Source organism: Triticum aestivum, chromosome 6A (genome assembly GCF_018294505.1).
Source record: "Triticum aestivum cultivar Chinese Spring chromosome 6A, IWGSC CS RefSeq v2.1, whole genome shotgun sequence".
In the NCBI taxonomy this organism is placed as follows: Eukaryota; Viridiplantae; Streptophyta; class Magnoliopsida; order Poales; family Poaceae; genus Triticum; species Triticum aestivum.
Window position 1 is genome coordinate 68,408,567 of NC_057809.1, and position 15,936 is coordinate 68,424,502.

Sequence of the window (15,936 nt, forward strand, 5' to 3'; positions counted from 1 at the left end):
GGTATCTGCGAGCCTGTTGCTGGTAAAATGTGGAACGGGCTTTGGCTACGTCACGCTCCTCCTCCAAGGTGTCCAGACTATCCTGCCGATCGAGCTCGGCTTCTCTTTCTTCGTACATGCGCACTCTAGGTGAGTCATGAATTATGTCACAGGGCAAGACTGCCTCTGCGCCGTACACCATAAAGAAGGGTGTATATTCGGTACTATGATTCGGCGTGGTCCGCAGCCCCCAGAGTACGGAGTCGAGCTCCTCTACCCAGTGCGTGTTAGACTCCGTTAAGGAACGCACTAATCTAGGTTTAATGCCGCTCATTATAAGACCGTTTGCTCGCTCGACTTGACCGTTGGTTTGTGGGTGATAGACTGAGGCATAATCGAGCTTGATGCCCATTTTGCTGCACCAGAGTTTTACCTCGTCGGCCGTGAAGTTCGTGCCATTATCAGTGATGATGCTGTGGGGGACGCCATAACGGTGTACAACCCCGGAAATGAAATCTATCACCGGTCTGGATTCGGCTGTTTTAACTGGTTTGGCCTCTATCCATTTGGTGAATTTATCCACCATGACCAATAAGTATTTTTTCTTGTGGGTTCCCCCTTTAAGGGGTCCAACCATTTCAAGCCCCAGACCGCAAAGGGCCATGTAATGGGGATTGTTTGGAGGGCGGTGGGTGGCATGTGGCTTTGATTTGCAAAGAGCTGGCAACCGGCGCAACGTTGGACCAAGTCCTGTGCATCTGCTCGGGCCGTTGGCCAATAGAATCATGTATGGAAGGCCTTGCTTACAAGAGCCCGGGCTGCGGCGTGATGACCGTCGAGTCCGGCATGAATTTCTGCCAAGAGATTCCGCCCATCCTCTTCGGAGATGCACCTTTGAAGGACTCCGGTAGTGCTTTTCTTGTACAATTCTCCCTCATGGACCCTGTAGGCCTTGGATCGCCGCACTATGCAGCGTGCCTCATTTTGGTCCTCCGGAAGTTCCTGTCTAGTTAGGTAGGCCAGGAATGGTTCTGTCCATGGGGCAATAATGGCCATTATTTCGTGGGCTGACGGTGTTATTTCGGTGGCGGAGCCTCCGATTGTGTCAGAGAGTTCGGTATCGGGTATTTTGGCCGGGTCCGGACTGTTGTTACCGGTGTCCCCTTCCCATACTACGGATGGCTTGAAAAGCCTTTCCAAAAATATGTTGGGGGGACCGCGTCGCGTTTTGCGCCGATGCGGGCGAGGATATCCGCCGCCTGATTGTTTTCCCGAGCCACATGGTGAAATTCGAGTCCCTCGAACCGAGCTGACATTTTTAGGATGGCATTTCGATAGGCTGCCATTTTCAGATCCTTGGCATCAAAATCTCCGATTATTTGGGATATTGCGAGGTTTGAATCCCCACACACCTCCAGGCGTTGAATGCCCATGGAGACTGCCATCCGAAGACCATGCAACAGAGCTTCGTATTCGGCTGCATTGTTGGAGTCTGTATACAATATTTGCAGTATGTACCGAACGGTATCTCCGGTTGGGGACGTCAGGACGACGCCAGCCCCTAGACCGGCCAGCATTTTAGAACCATCGAAGTGCATGATCCAATTGGAGTATGCGCCGTACTCTTTAGGGAGTTCGGCCTCCGCCCATTCGGCGACGAAGTCGGCCAGTACTTGCGATTAAATGGCTCAGCGAGGTTTGTATGTTATGTCGAATGGGAGGAGCTCAATGGACCATTTAGCAATCCAGCCCGTAGCGTCGCGGTTGTTGATAATATCATTAAGTGGCACTTCCGAGGCTACTCTAATCAAACACTCTTGAAAATAGTGTCACAGTTTCCGTGATGCCATGAATACCGCATATGCTATCTTTTGGTAATGTGGGTACCATGATTTGCATGGAGTGAGGACAGTGGATACATAGTATACCGGCTTTTGAAGAGGGAATTTGTGTCTGTTCGCTTCCGGTTCGACAACAAGCACCGTGCTTACAACTTGATGAGTTGCTGAAATGTACAACAGCATTAGTTCGCTGATGTTTTGTGCGGCCAGGATCGGGTTGGTTGCCAGAATGGCCTTTATTTCTTCCAATCCAGCTGTGGCCGCGTCCGTCCACTCGAAGTGTTCGGTGCACCGAAGGAGGCGATAAAGGGGTAAAGCCTTTTCTCCTAAGCGGGAGATAAAGAGGCTTACAGCCGCCACGCATCCAGTTAACTTCTGGATTCGTTTGAGGTCTGTTGGGGTAGCCAACTACGACAAAGCTCGGATTTTGGCCGGATTAGCTTCAATACCTCTACTAGAGACGATGAATCCCAGGAGCTTTCCGGCTGGTACGCCGAAAACGCATTTTTCCGGGTTGAGCTTGATGTCATGTGTTCGGAGGTTGTCGAATGTGAGCCTCAAGTCGTTTATCAAAGAATTGACGTGTTTGGTTTTGACGACCACATCGTCTACGTATGCCTCTACTGTTTTGCCAATTTGTTTCTCCAGACATGTCTGAATCATGCGCTGATATGTTGCGCCGGCGTTTTTGAGCCCAAAAGGCATTGTGTTGAAACAGAAGGGGCCGTATGGTGTGATGAATGCCGTTGCAGCTTGGTCGGACTCCGCCATCTTGATTTGGTGGTAACCGGAGTAAGCGTCGAGGAAACACAATGACTCGTGTACTGCGGTAGCGTCAATGATTTGATCGATGCGTGGGAGGGGGAGGGATACTTTGGGCAAGCTTTATTAAGGTCTTTGAAATTGACGCAAAGGCGCCAGGATTTGTCCTTCTTTGGTACCATCACCAGGTTTGCTAGCCAGTCCGGATGTTTTATTTCTATGATGAATCCGGCCTCCAATAACTTGGCTAGTTCTTCTCCCATGGCCTGTCTCTTAGGTTCGGAGAAACACCGAAGAGCTTGCTTGACCGGCTTGAATCCCTTTAGGATATTGAGGCTATGCTCGGCCAGCCTGCGTGGGATTCCTGGCATGTCTGAGGGATGCCAGGCGAATATGTCCCAATTATCACGCATGAACTCTCATAGTGCGGCGTCCACAGCGGGGTTTAACTATGCCCTGATGGAGGCTGTTTTGGTAGGGTCCATTGGGTGGACTTGGAATTTGACTATTTCATCCGCTGGTTTAAAAGAGGTGGACTTGGATCTCTTGTCGAGTATCACATCGTCCCTGTCCACTGTGGAGCGTAGCGTGGTTAACTCCTCGGCCGAGAGGGCTTCGGATAATGCCTCGAGGGCCAATGCCGCTGTTTTGTTTTCGGCGCTGAGTGCTGTGTCCGGATCACTGGCGAGAGTGATGATTCCGTTGGGCCCGGGCATTTTAAGCTTCATGTACCCATAATGGGGTACGGCTTGGAAGATTGTGAACGCCTCCCGTCCTAAAAGAGCGTGATAGCCACTGCTGAACGGGGCCACTTGGAATGTAATTTCTTCGGACCTGTAATTGTCCGGCGTGCCGAATACCACATCTAGTGTGATTTTCCCAGCACAGCGTGCTTCCCGACTGGGGATAATTCCTCTAAAGGTTGTGCTACTTTGCTCGATGCGGTTCCAGTCTATTTCCATCTTTTGAAGGGTTTCCTCATAGATGAGGTTTAGTCCGCTGCCGCCGTCCATGAGTACTTTGGTGAGTCGAAAGCCGTCCACGATTGGACTGAGGACCAGTGCGGCTGGTGCTCGGGCTGTTCGGAATTTGGGTTCATCACTGGCATTGAAGGTAATAGCCGTGTCACTCCATGGATTTGTTGCTGCTACGTGGCAGATTTCGGCCATGCTGCGGAGTGTTCGCTTGCGCCTATTATTTGACGCAAAGGTCTCGAACACTGTTAACACCGTATTGTTATCCACTGGATGGTGCTCTGTGGTATGTGGGATAAGAAGATCCTCACCACTTTTGGCCACCTGCCGGAGTATCCAACATGCTCTAAGGCTGTGCGTTGGTATTATATCCGCCGTGCTATGAATTTTGCAGGGTCCGTTGAGCCATCCCTCCAGTACGGTTCCTTGCCCTGTAGAGGGTTTTTGCTTTTTGGTAGTTAACCCGGGTGTATTGTGATAATGCACCCTTTTATTTCGGACTGGGTTTGTGTTCAGGGCCGGATTATCCCAAAAGTTTGTTTCGGTTTTCCAGGCACTTTCCATCGCACAGTACTTTCGTACTATGGACGCCAAGTCAGCGAAGCGTGTTATCTCACGGCGATTTATGGCGTTAAGGATTCCCTTGTCCGTGCAATTATTGCAGAAAAATAAGATTGCGTCTTCCTCGCGACAGTCCTTAACCTTGTTCATCGCAAGGAGGAATCTGGCCCAGTAATGATGTACTGTTTCCTGGGGCTCTTGCCTGATATGGGAAAGGTCGCTTGTGTTTGGGTGGGTGGGTGGAATTGAATCCAAACCCCTACCCGATCTGGGATCCAGGGGCCGAGGAGTTTCCAATTTTGGAAGTTCCGGTTCCGGGATGTTACCCGCTAATCCTGGTCCGCTGTCTGACTCTAAGTTCAGGGATTGGATGTTGTCCTCCCGCGAACGGGCGTCCGGCTCGGAGAGCTCGGAAATCCGGACATAGTTGGTCCTCGGGATAGAGGAAAGGTCGCCGTATTGTTCCTCCACCACTTCAATATGATGGGTGACCGGTGGAGAGTTAATCTCCCTTTGATCGGGTTTAAGCCCAATCCGATCATAGTCCGTAGCGACTCCCAAGGCGGCGATGCGATCCAAGAGCTCGTTTAAGGAGGAGAGCTCCATTGGATCCATCTGTTCGGCGAGTGCCGATTTGACGTGGAGGCTGTTTTCGATGACCCGAGAATTCATCGTCGGCGCGACGGCCGAACAGGTGGTCATAATGAACCCGCCTAGCCGGAGAGTTTGGTCGACAGCCAAAGCTCCCCCAACAGTAGTACCATCTTTAAATACGAGACAAGACATCCTTCCTTCTGGCGACGGCACAGAGGAACTCTCAATGAAAGCACCAATCTCGGTGTCAAAACCGGCGGATCTCGGGTAGGGGGTCCCGAACTGTGCGTCTAAGGCGGATGGTAACAAGAGGCAGGGGACACAATGTTTTACCCAGGTTTGGGCCCTCTTGATGGAGGTAAAACCCTACGTCCTGCTTGATTAATATTGATGATATGGGTAGTACAAGAGTAGATCTACCACGAGATCAGAGAGGCTAAACCCTAGAAGCTAGCCTATGGTATGATTGTATGGTGTCCTACGGACTAAAACCCTCCGGTTTATATAGACACCGGAGGGGCTAGGGTTACACAAGGTCGGTTACAAAGGAGGAAATATACATATCTGTATTGCCTAGCTTGCCTTCCTCGCCAAGTAGAGTCCCATCCGTACACGAGATGAAGTCTTCAATCTTGTACCTTTGTAGTCCAACAGTCCGGACGAAAGATATAGTCCGGTTGTCCGGATACCCCCCTAATCCAGGACTCCCTCAGCTATGCCTCTGTATCAATTGATGAAGAAAATGGATGTTTTTGTTTGGAGTGATGCTGCGAACGCCGCTTTTGAGGATCTGAAGGCACAACTGGCTGAGCCGCCGGTGCTAGCTGCTCCAATTGAGAAAGAGCCGCTATTGTTATACGTGGCTACCAACTCACAAGCTGTTAGTGTGGCTATGGTGGTAGAACGCAAGGAGGTTGGCAGAGAGCATCCGGTTCAGCGGCCGGTTTATTATGTCAGTGAAGTGCTAATTGAGTCTAAGCAGCGATATCCACATTGGCAGAAGCTTGTTTATGGTGTGTTCATGGCAAGCCGGAAGCTTAAGCATTACTTTCAGGGACATCCAATCACTGTGGTTAGCTCTACTCCTTTGGGAGACATTATTCAAAATAGAGAAGCTACAGGGCGAGTTGCCAAGTGGGCAATTGAGCTTGGGTCTCATGGGCTGAAATATGTTCCACGCACTACGATTAAGTATCAAGCCCTAGTTGACTTCATCAATGACTGGACAGAGATGCAGATGCCAGAAGAAAAGTCGGACAACACATATTGGACTATTCATTTTGATGGGTCCAGGCAATTGGAAGGCCCGGGGGCTAGAGTTGTATTAACTTCCCCACGAGGTGATAAATTTTGTTATGTGATACGATTGATGTTTCCATGCACTAACAATGCAGCAGAGTATGAAGCATTGCTCCATGGTCTTCGAGTGGCAAAGGAGATGAGCTTGAGCCAGGTCAGATGTCTTGGTGATTCAGATCTAGTGGCTCAGCAGGTGTCTGGCAAGTGGGATTCCAAAGACCCTCTCATGGCGGCTTATCGCCGAGAGGTTGATGCTGTTGCAGGATACTTTAAAGGTTATCAGGTGGAACACATTGACCATCGAAAAAATGAAGCAGCTGATGCTTTGAGCCGACTGGGGTCTCAACGTAAGCCGGTACCACCCGACACCTTTTTAGATGTTTTGCATAACCCCTCTGTCAAGTTGCCCACAGAAGAAGATTTAGTTGTTCCTGACCCGGAGGCTCAGTTGGTGGCGGCTCTTCACGTCATCCCAGATTGGATGGTGCCGTTCTTGGCTTACATGACCCGGAGAGAATTGCCAACGGATGAGACCCTGGCTCAACAGATAACCCGGTGGTCTAAGTCCATGATGATTTCGGATGGAGAGTTATTTCATCGCAATGTTTCCGGAGCATTTCAGCGGTGTGTTTCCCCCGAAGAAGGTCAAGAAATCCTTCGTGGAATCCATGAAGGCAATTGTGGTCATCACGCCGGGTCAAGATCTTTAGTGGCCAAGGTGTTTCATCACAGTTTTTACTGGTTGGCGGCTCACGCTGATGCAGAAGATCTGGTCAGTAGATGTGATGGATGTCAGAAATTTGCACAACGAGCGCATGTGCCGGCTCAAGAGCTCCGGATGATTCCAATCACTTGGCCGTTTGCAGTCTGGGGGATCGACATGGTGGGACCTTTCAAAAGGTCTAAGGATAAAAAGACGCATCTCTTGGTGGCTGTTGATAAGTTCACCAAATGGGTTGAGGCGGAGCCTGTGAGTAAGTGTGATGCAGCCATGGCGGTTCAGTTCATGAAAAAAGTAATCTTCCGTTTCGGTTTTCCACACAATATTATCACAGACAATGGAACAAATCTATCCCAAGGGGCTATGGAAGAATTTTGTCAGCGAGAGCACATCCGGCTTGATGTTTCTTCTGTAGCTCATCCCCAATCCAATGGTCAAGCGGAGAGAGCCAATCAGGAAATTCTGAAAGGGCTAAAACCCCGGCTTATGGTTCCTTTACATCGAATGCCGGGTGGTTGGGTATAGGAATTGCCTTCAGTGTTATGGAGTATCAATGCTACACCCAACAGGTCTACAAGTTACACACCCTTCTTCATGGTTTACGGAGCAGAAGCAGTATTACCCAGTGACATTCGTCATGACTCGCCCCGTGTGGCGGCTTATGTTGAGGCTAACAATGAAAAAGCCAGACAGGATGCGCTTGACTTGTTGGATGAAGAAAGAGACTTAGCAGCAGCGCGGTCAGCAATTTATCAACAGGACCTGCGTCGTTATCACAGCCGCCGGGTTAAGTCCAGGACTTTTCAGGAAGGCGACTTGGTGCTCCGGCTTGTCCAAGATCTTTCAGATGCACACAAGTTATCCCCACCTTGGGAAGGACCCTTTGTGGTCAGTAAAAATTTAAACAATGGGTCCTACTACCTCATTGACATTCGAGAGCATGCAGACTCACGTAAGTCGGAAGAGGAGACCCGCCGGCCATGGAACATTTCTCAACTTCGGCCATATTACACCTGAGCCACCGGCTCTCAACATGTACATACGTTCACATTGTATATATGATGATAAGCAATAAAGTAAGACCATCGGTCTCTTTTCTTTTCAAAGACTATGCATCTTTATTATTTTTTATTCACAAATGACTATTAAGGAGCTGATCATATTTGAATCAAGTTTAACCTTTTTAGTCCAGCTCATGATCGTATCTGAATCTAGCTGTAAATCTTATGGTCAATTTGGGGCTTCCTATTCAAACATAGGTCGTATCTGAACCAAAGAGAACATAGATGTCGTAACCCTCTTGATCGGCTCAAGGCCAAACTCACTTGGGGGCTTCTTGATCGTATCCGAATTATAGCTTAACCCCTTTTGAGTCCAACTTGGATCGTATTCGAATCAGGGTCGTTAAAAACCGCTCAAGGTCATTTGGGGGCTTCCTGTTCAAACATAGGTCGTATTCGAACCAAAGAGAACATAGCTGTCGGTACCCTCTTGATCGGCGCAATGCCAAAGCCACTGGGGGCTATATGGTCGTATTCGAACCTTAGCTTAACCCCTTTGGTCCGGTTTACTGGTCGTATTCGAATCAGGAACCCCCAACCTTTTGAATACGGAGTTCAAATTATGTTTATTATCTGTTGCTTGCCTTTGAGTTTTGATTGTTTTCAATATTACAAATGAGATAGTCTGGTTTTCTTCGCCGGCTCAATTATTGGACAACACAGCCGCCCGGGTTATTCAAGCCGGTGGTGCGAGGATCCAAAGGTACGAGCTACTAAGGTATGATGATCATTGAGTGTTCAAGGAATAGTAACTTTTCATACACATTGAATTATCAATTCATCACCCGGGTTATTTAAACCGGTGATCTAAAGATCAACAAGGATAAGGTATAGTTTTTACTTATACGCGCTTACCTGCTGCGTCAACTCAAGAGTTAGTATTAAACCTTACCCTTTGTTTACATTTGTCTCTGTTTTTATTATTGAGGTAAATTTATGGGTTGTACGTTAGGTGTTTAAGCCTAGTTGGTTCTAAACCGCCTTGCCAGTCTTTTCCTTATATTCACATGAACGGAGTTCAACCAATGCAGAGACAAACACTAAATAATGCATACATTGACATCTGAAACACAGATTCACATAAGAAGTATTTTATGCACGACGGCATAAGCAAACATGCAGTGTTTTACCTAAACTTATTAAAGGCTTTATAAGCCTAGGAAGATGATCACTGTCCCTCCCTCGCCGGTTCACCACCTTCTGTTTGCTGGAAATTGGATTTTGACCAATCAAAGCCGTTCATGGCGACAAATTCGGCTTCGTCATCAATCAGGCCGACCGGGTCAATTTTTGGAGCAAAGGTATCTTCTCTCACAGGTGGGATCGGGTCTGCTACTTTGTATGAAGGAGTGGCCATCTTCTTATTTTCATTGTCAAAACCCGGTTGGTACTTGTCAACATTGGTGTCTTCTCCAAGGCTAGTCGCTTGAGGCTGGACTTCGCGTACACATGCTATGAAATCATCCTAATCAAATGGAGATCCGTCCTCCTTCACAGTAGGATAACCTCTTGCCACGTCCGCCAGGTCTAGGTCTGGCACCCAAGCCTTGGAGCGGCTTAGGGCAGTCAAAGCTCCGGCTCACGCGCAGGAGCGTTTTACTTCTTGGAATCTCGCCGGAAGGATGGACAGCTTCTTCAGGACATCACTAAGCCGGTTGGGTCCTTGATTTGCAGGAGAGATAGCGGCCAGAGCCCGTTGTGCACCAATGTACAATTGTTCAACTAAGGTGTATACAGCCTTCAGTTTAATCAACGGGTCTTGGCTCAGATTTTTACTTCGCGGACCTGCATATATTTAACAGATTTTCTCTTTGGCAGCAAAGCTGGCTTTCAAATTCTCCGTTTCAGAAAGGCTTATTTGCAGTTTGGAGGTGGAAGACTTGATTTTTAACTCCTGGCTCGCTAGCCGGGTCTTTGTGTCAGTCAGTTGAGAGTTTAGTTTAGACAAGGCATTCTGTGAAACATTCAGATAAGTCAAGACTTGGTTTTAAATTCCAGTATGCAAATTCAAGATTCAAGTCCCAAGTACTTTATGAATAAACCACTTGGCACTTGGGGGCTAATGTATGCCAAATCAAATTTTTATGCCTCTACCAACATATTTGAAGTCCCAAGTCCTTTACAAAGTAACAGCACTTGGCACTTGGGGACTAATGTACGCAGTTCAACAAGTTTATCAAGGATAAACTGGAATGTTGAGTACTTTGCAGATGGTTTTAAATTCTGAAGTACCGATTCATTAATGATCAAAATAAACCGGTACTTGGGAACTATGGATGAAGTCTTGTTTCTATCAATATCAGGCAAAGATTCAGAGGTAAAGGTCTCGGCCTATATTTTAAGTCTACAGGTTATTCCGTGCCTCTCATAATCTACAGACTTGGGGGCTGAAGGAATATTGGTAAACCAGAAACAACGTACCTCATATTTCAGCTGAAGCTGCTTGACCATCTCGATCTCAGACTCACGACTGGAGTGTACATGACTGAGATAACCGGGTAAGATGTCACTGGCATTAAGACGGTCGTAGTTGGCAACATCAAAGCGAACCTTCTGCCTCTCCAAGGCTTCTTGCTTAGCTGTGCACCGAGCCAACACCGTTGGATTCCCCGGCTCAAGAAAACGGCTCCCAGTAATTTGAACATCTTGAACACGTGGAGACGGCGGGTCAGTTGAGCTTGACGGTCCAACTGTGGAAGGATTCATAGTGGCTTGGTCAAGGGACGGCTCCGAAGGATTTGCTTCATCGATAATAGGCGGGTCTTCTGGGGCGGCAGTTAATCGAGAAGGCGGCCTAGTCGGCTCAGACGTTGGTACTGGCGGGTCTTCCGCTGGCTTTGTTACCTTCGCCTTCTTGGATCTAGCCTGGCCACTAAAGAAAAAATATATATTACAGGACAGTCAGCATCAAGATACAATTGATCAACCCGGAAGAAAAGAGGATTTTTGATTACCCAGGGGCAGTCTTGAATGCCGGGAATTGTGTTTGTGATGAGTCGCCTGAAGAACGAGACGCCTCCTGAAAAGGTAAGAGAAAGGAGTTAAAAGAAATACAAGGAGCAGGATTCATTAAAACAAGTTAAAGACAGTAATAAGTAAACCTCGTTCGGACGTTTCCGAGGGGTCTGTTGAAGGACGACAGCCGGCTCATCTTCAATCTCAACTTCACGACGGCTTTCATGGTGCTACTTTTTTAAATGAAAGTTGGGATCCAAGTGAGCTAAGGGGTTAGAAAACCTTACTTTACGGATCACTCGTCGAACTTTGTGTCTTGGTAAGGGCTCTGAGTCAGAGGAAATGATAGTTACCTCTGCTTCCCCGGCTTGACTAGCCCCAGTGTCATCCTGGTAAGGATCAGTATCAATAAGATTGTTAAGAAGTTGTCCAAGGGAATCAAGGGCTACCTCCGAGTCAAACGAGTCATCAAGTTTCATCAAATCTTCAACGGTGGTTTTCTTTTTCTTCTTCGTTATCCGGGTCGATTTCTTGGCGTTCATGGCGGCAAGTTTCGCCTTCTTGGCAGCTTCATGGTCGTACTTCACTTTCCAAAAGTCAGAGTTGGCCTACAAAGACAAGAGGAAGGATCAGTGATAAACAATACAGCTGGACAAAATACAAAAGGAAAAAGATCATAATGCCCTTACTTCTGGTACCGGGTTAAATTTACAGAAGGGATTTAACCCAACAACACTGCAATCTTCGTACTTCCATTCACCAGAAGATTTGACATTGCGACAACATCTTCTTCGATTAGTTGAGCCAGAGTATGATGGAGAGAGTCATCCGGGTCTCCACCATATTCATACATCAACTTTGAACGACGGCTTAATGGAATAATCTGCCATGAGATCCAGCAGCGGGTTAGATCAACTCCAGTTAAACCGTTCCCCAACAAACCATTGATTCTTATGATAGTTGGAATCAGTTTCTTGCATTCAGCAATGGTAAGTTTGTCTGGTAGGGCGAACTTGGTGTCAAGACGATCGGGGCGGTAACCCGGCAGTGGCTTCTCATTGGTGGGTGAGATGTCCTGATAGTAAAACCAAGTTTGGTTCCAGTCCTTTGGGTGACTTGGTAAAACTATGAGAGGGAAAACTGCACCCTGCCGGCGCTGAATCGAGATGCCTCTAAGTTCTAAGCTAAGGCCATTGGTGCACTCATTTTGCCGGTTTAGATAGAAGTACTCTCTAAATAGTTCCACAGTCGGCTCTTGCTGAAGATATACCTCAGAGAGCACCTGGAAGTTACAGATATTGGATATGGAATTGGGCCCAATATCCTGAGGATGGAGTTTGAAGAAGTGAAGAACTTCTCTGAAAAATTTTGAGTCGGGCGGTGAGAAGCCCCGGTTCATGTGATCAGTAAAGATGATCACTTCATCGTCTTTCGGATTGGGTCGTTCTTCTTCCGGGTCAGGAGCACGATAAGACATGACTTTCTTGAAGGCAGAAATCCAATGAGGAAGAACTCTTTCAGACGCTCCTCAGTTATGGTTGAGGGAACCCAATTGCAGATGGTGGGTGTCTTTGACGGCATGATGAACAAGGGACTTGTCGTGGTATTCTCACGGGGGGCTTGCGAGTCGACAGATGCCACAATGGCTTAGTGTGAGGGTAAGACTGCTGCTGATAGGACCGGGAGCGGGTATGCGAGTAGCACGCGGTAGTTTACCCAGGTTCGGGGCTCTCCGGAGAGATAATACCCCTACTCCTGCATGTCTGAGTATATCTGGTATATCTATCTGGTACAGAGTTGCTCCTGGAGCTGTATCTGAGCTCAGTGCCATAGGCATCTGGCTTTGCATATGTCGTATATGGGTGTATGAGCTAGCTAGCAAGTGGGCATGAGAGTGCTCCACCGTGAGTGGCATGTATGCATGCGTGAGGGAATTCGTCCTCCCTGGATGGATGGATGTGAGCCCATATATATAGTGTGGAGCTAGCTTGATATGTAAGCTATGTGGGTAGCTTAGGAAGTAAGCTAGGTAGTGGCATGGGAACAAGGGGGCATGATGGGGTGTCATGCTTGTCCCCTGGGTCACTTCATAAATAGTGCCAGGGGACAAGTGATACTATACATGATGACATGAGGTACAGCCGTCTCGTCCGCGGTATGGCCGCCACGTCGGGGTCTTGTTGGTGTCGGGTCGTGCTGCAGTCGGCAGCCGGCTGGTTGATGCAGTCGGCAGCCGGCAGTCGGTCGGGCAGAGCAGTCGGACGGGAAGCCGGCAGGAGCGGCCGGACGGTCGGACTGAGGGGCTTTGCTAGCCCCGATGTCTTGAAATATCGTCTTGCCGTCCTCGGGGTACCCGTGGTCGATTACTCCGACAGTAGCCCCCAAGCCTCCGGGCAACTTGGCAAAGTTGGGCGGAGGTTTTTTGGCGAGTGTTCATGGAAATGATCATGAAAAAAGACAAAGTTAGTCCATGCGGATATATCAAATGTTTGCTTTTAGCATTGCAAGTTTTATGCGGAGGGTGCCGACTCGGTTTCGTCCGAGCCCCCTTAATCTTTTTCGTGTTCCCTCCGCTTTTTGGCTTGTGCTCTTGCTTGCCGGACAGCCGCTCTGCGGTCTGTGGCTAAGAGTGGGCCGCGAAGTGGAGTGTACAGTACTCAGAGTCTAGGAGCAGATTCAATCGAGTAGATACTTGTAAAGGAAAATGGCCGAGTCACCCGTACCGTTTTTCTTCCCGGACGTTTTTTGCGTGGTGGCCTCCAGCATTCACCCTTGCTAGCCGGACAGCCGCTCTGCGGTCTGTGACTAAGAGTGAGCTTTTGGTATTGTGCATGCTACTAAGCCGTCTGCGGGAACTAACGTCTCAGGCCAAGCGGCCAGCCCCCGGGCCAACTCTGGCTGGTGCCGGGGCGAACAGTGATGCAACTGTAATAAAAAATGCGGAGACAGCACCCGAGCATCGCTCGGGATTATCCGTGCTTGCGTGATGCAAAAATATGCGGGCGAGGAGCTCACATTGATATTTGTGTAGTCGCGGTCGTCGAAAACAGCCGGCGCGACTCGGTGCTCGCGGAGCGCGTCGGCGCACCCGCTGGGTGTAGCCTCCGAGCCCCCGGGTGCTTGAAGGGGGGTTCCGGCCGGTCAGGCTCGACCGGCCAGGCGGCGAGGCGTCTTGCAACGTCTTTTTTCTTCTTTTCTGCTGGCTACTGGGAGCTGGACAAAACTCTTCTCTTGTTTGCAATCCTCCGTGGGGGCGCGCCAGTGCACCCACTGGGTGTAGCCCCCGAGATTCCGGCCGACTGCTGAGCAGTCAGGCCGGATCTTCCGGCAACTACTTTGTCTTCTTCCTCGTGGGGGCACGTCAGCGCACCCGCTGGGTGTAGCCCCCGAGATTCGGGCCGACCGCTGAGCAGTCGGGCCGGATCTCCCGGCGACTACTTTGTCTTCTTCCTCGCGGGGGCGCGTCAGCGCATCCGCTGGGTATAGCGCGCTCCGCTAGTGCAGTTGGTAGCCGACCAGGCATGTATGTATGCAGTGCACCCCTTTCTCTTCTTTTTCTTTTTGTTTTTCAGCCGGCCCTTGACTTTCCTCTACCAACCGGCAGCAATTTTGCCCCGCGGGCAACCGGCCAATTTCTTTCTTTTTCAGTTCTCTAGCCAGCCACCACCTCTCTCTACTCCTTTCGCGTGGGGAGGCGGCAGCGTCTGGCCGGCGTGGGGAAACCGGCCAACGCGGGGCGGCGACCCGACGGGCGCGCGAGGGCCGACAAGGGCTGGAGCAGAGTGGTCGGACCAAGGGCGGAGGCGCCGGCGACCCGGCGGCCGGGTGCTGCAGGAGGCGGAGGCCGAGTCGCGGGGAAGCCAGACCGGGGCGCGGCAGAAGCCAGCTTGCCGGGTTGCGGCAGAAGGCGGAGGCCGGGTCGCGTCGGCAACCCGGCGGCCGAGTTGCGGGGAAGCCGGCCGCGGGCCAAGCCGGCGAGCGCAGCAGGCCACAACCAGCAGGCGGCGCTGGAGGAGCCGGACCAGCGTGGGGCAGGCGGCACGGGACCGGAGCTGGCGGAGGCCAGCATCGGGCGACTCGGCCGCGGCGGCATGCAGGGCCCGCGCGCGAGGGCGTAGTCATCGTCGTCACTGGTTGGCCGCGGGAGCCGGCAACCGGGTACCGCGGAGGAGGCGGAGAGGCTCGAAGTCGGCCGGGCGGGGGCGCAGCCGGCTGGGCTAGGCGGTCGCGGGAGCCGGATGGCCGGAGGCGGCAGGCGGCGGCCCGGCCGGGTCGTAGGCGGAGCCGGCAGTCCGGGTAGCCGGGGTTGGAGCCGGCCCAGGGTGCGCGGGGCCGAGGCCAAAGCCGGCGAAGCGAGCGGGGCAGCAGGAGGCCCCGGGCGACACGGGTGGCCCGTCAGGCAGGGAGCTGCGGAGGAGAAGGCGACCCGGACGCCGGGAGCGTAGTCGGCGCGAGGGGCCGAGGCCGGCCTGCGGGAGGCGGCCCGGGGAAGCCTGGAGGGGGAGGTCGGCTGGGCTGGGCGGCGGCCGGCGACGCGAGGCCGGAGCGGCCGGCTGGCGACGAGCCAGCCGCAGGGCGAGCAGGGCCGGATGGCTGTGCACACGTGCGCGGAGCAGAGGCGGGTTGGCCGCGGGCGTTGACCGCTACGTACTGGCGGGCAGGCGGCCAGGCCACGAGCGGAGCTACACGTGGGAGAAGATGGCGACCGCAGGGGCCCGGCGCAGCTGCTGCGCGCGGCAGAGGAGCGGAGCGAGGCGCTGGAGTCTCAAGGGAGGGCTCGTGCTCGAGCAGCACGGCGGCTTGGCCAGCCGCACGGCAGCAGCCGCGGCCGGTGGTGGTGATGCGCACATGAGGAAGCAGCAGCGTGGAGCGAAGCAGCACGGACGGGGAAGCCAGTGTGTGTGTGTCATGTACGAGCGCGTACGAGGAATATCTGAGGCGGTCTGGCCATTGTCTGACTAGTATCCGGTCATTGCACGGGAAGTGTCTGACTGGGATGTGCAAGTGTATTGTATGGGCTAGTGCATGGCTATGGTATGACCATACTTTGACTTGCATCTAGCTAGCTTGCAAAGATGGCATGTGGAGGAACAAACGAGTGTTTTTGCCGGAGCAAGGCGCAACACGGAGTGAAGCAGACGCGAGCAGCGCGTGGACGGTCATGGCCGACCGAAACAAGGCCTCGCGTG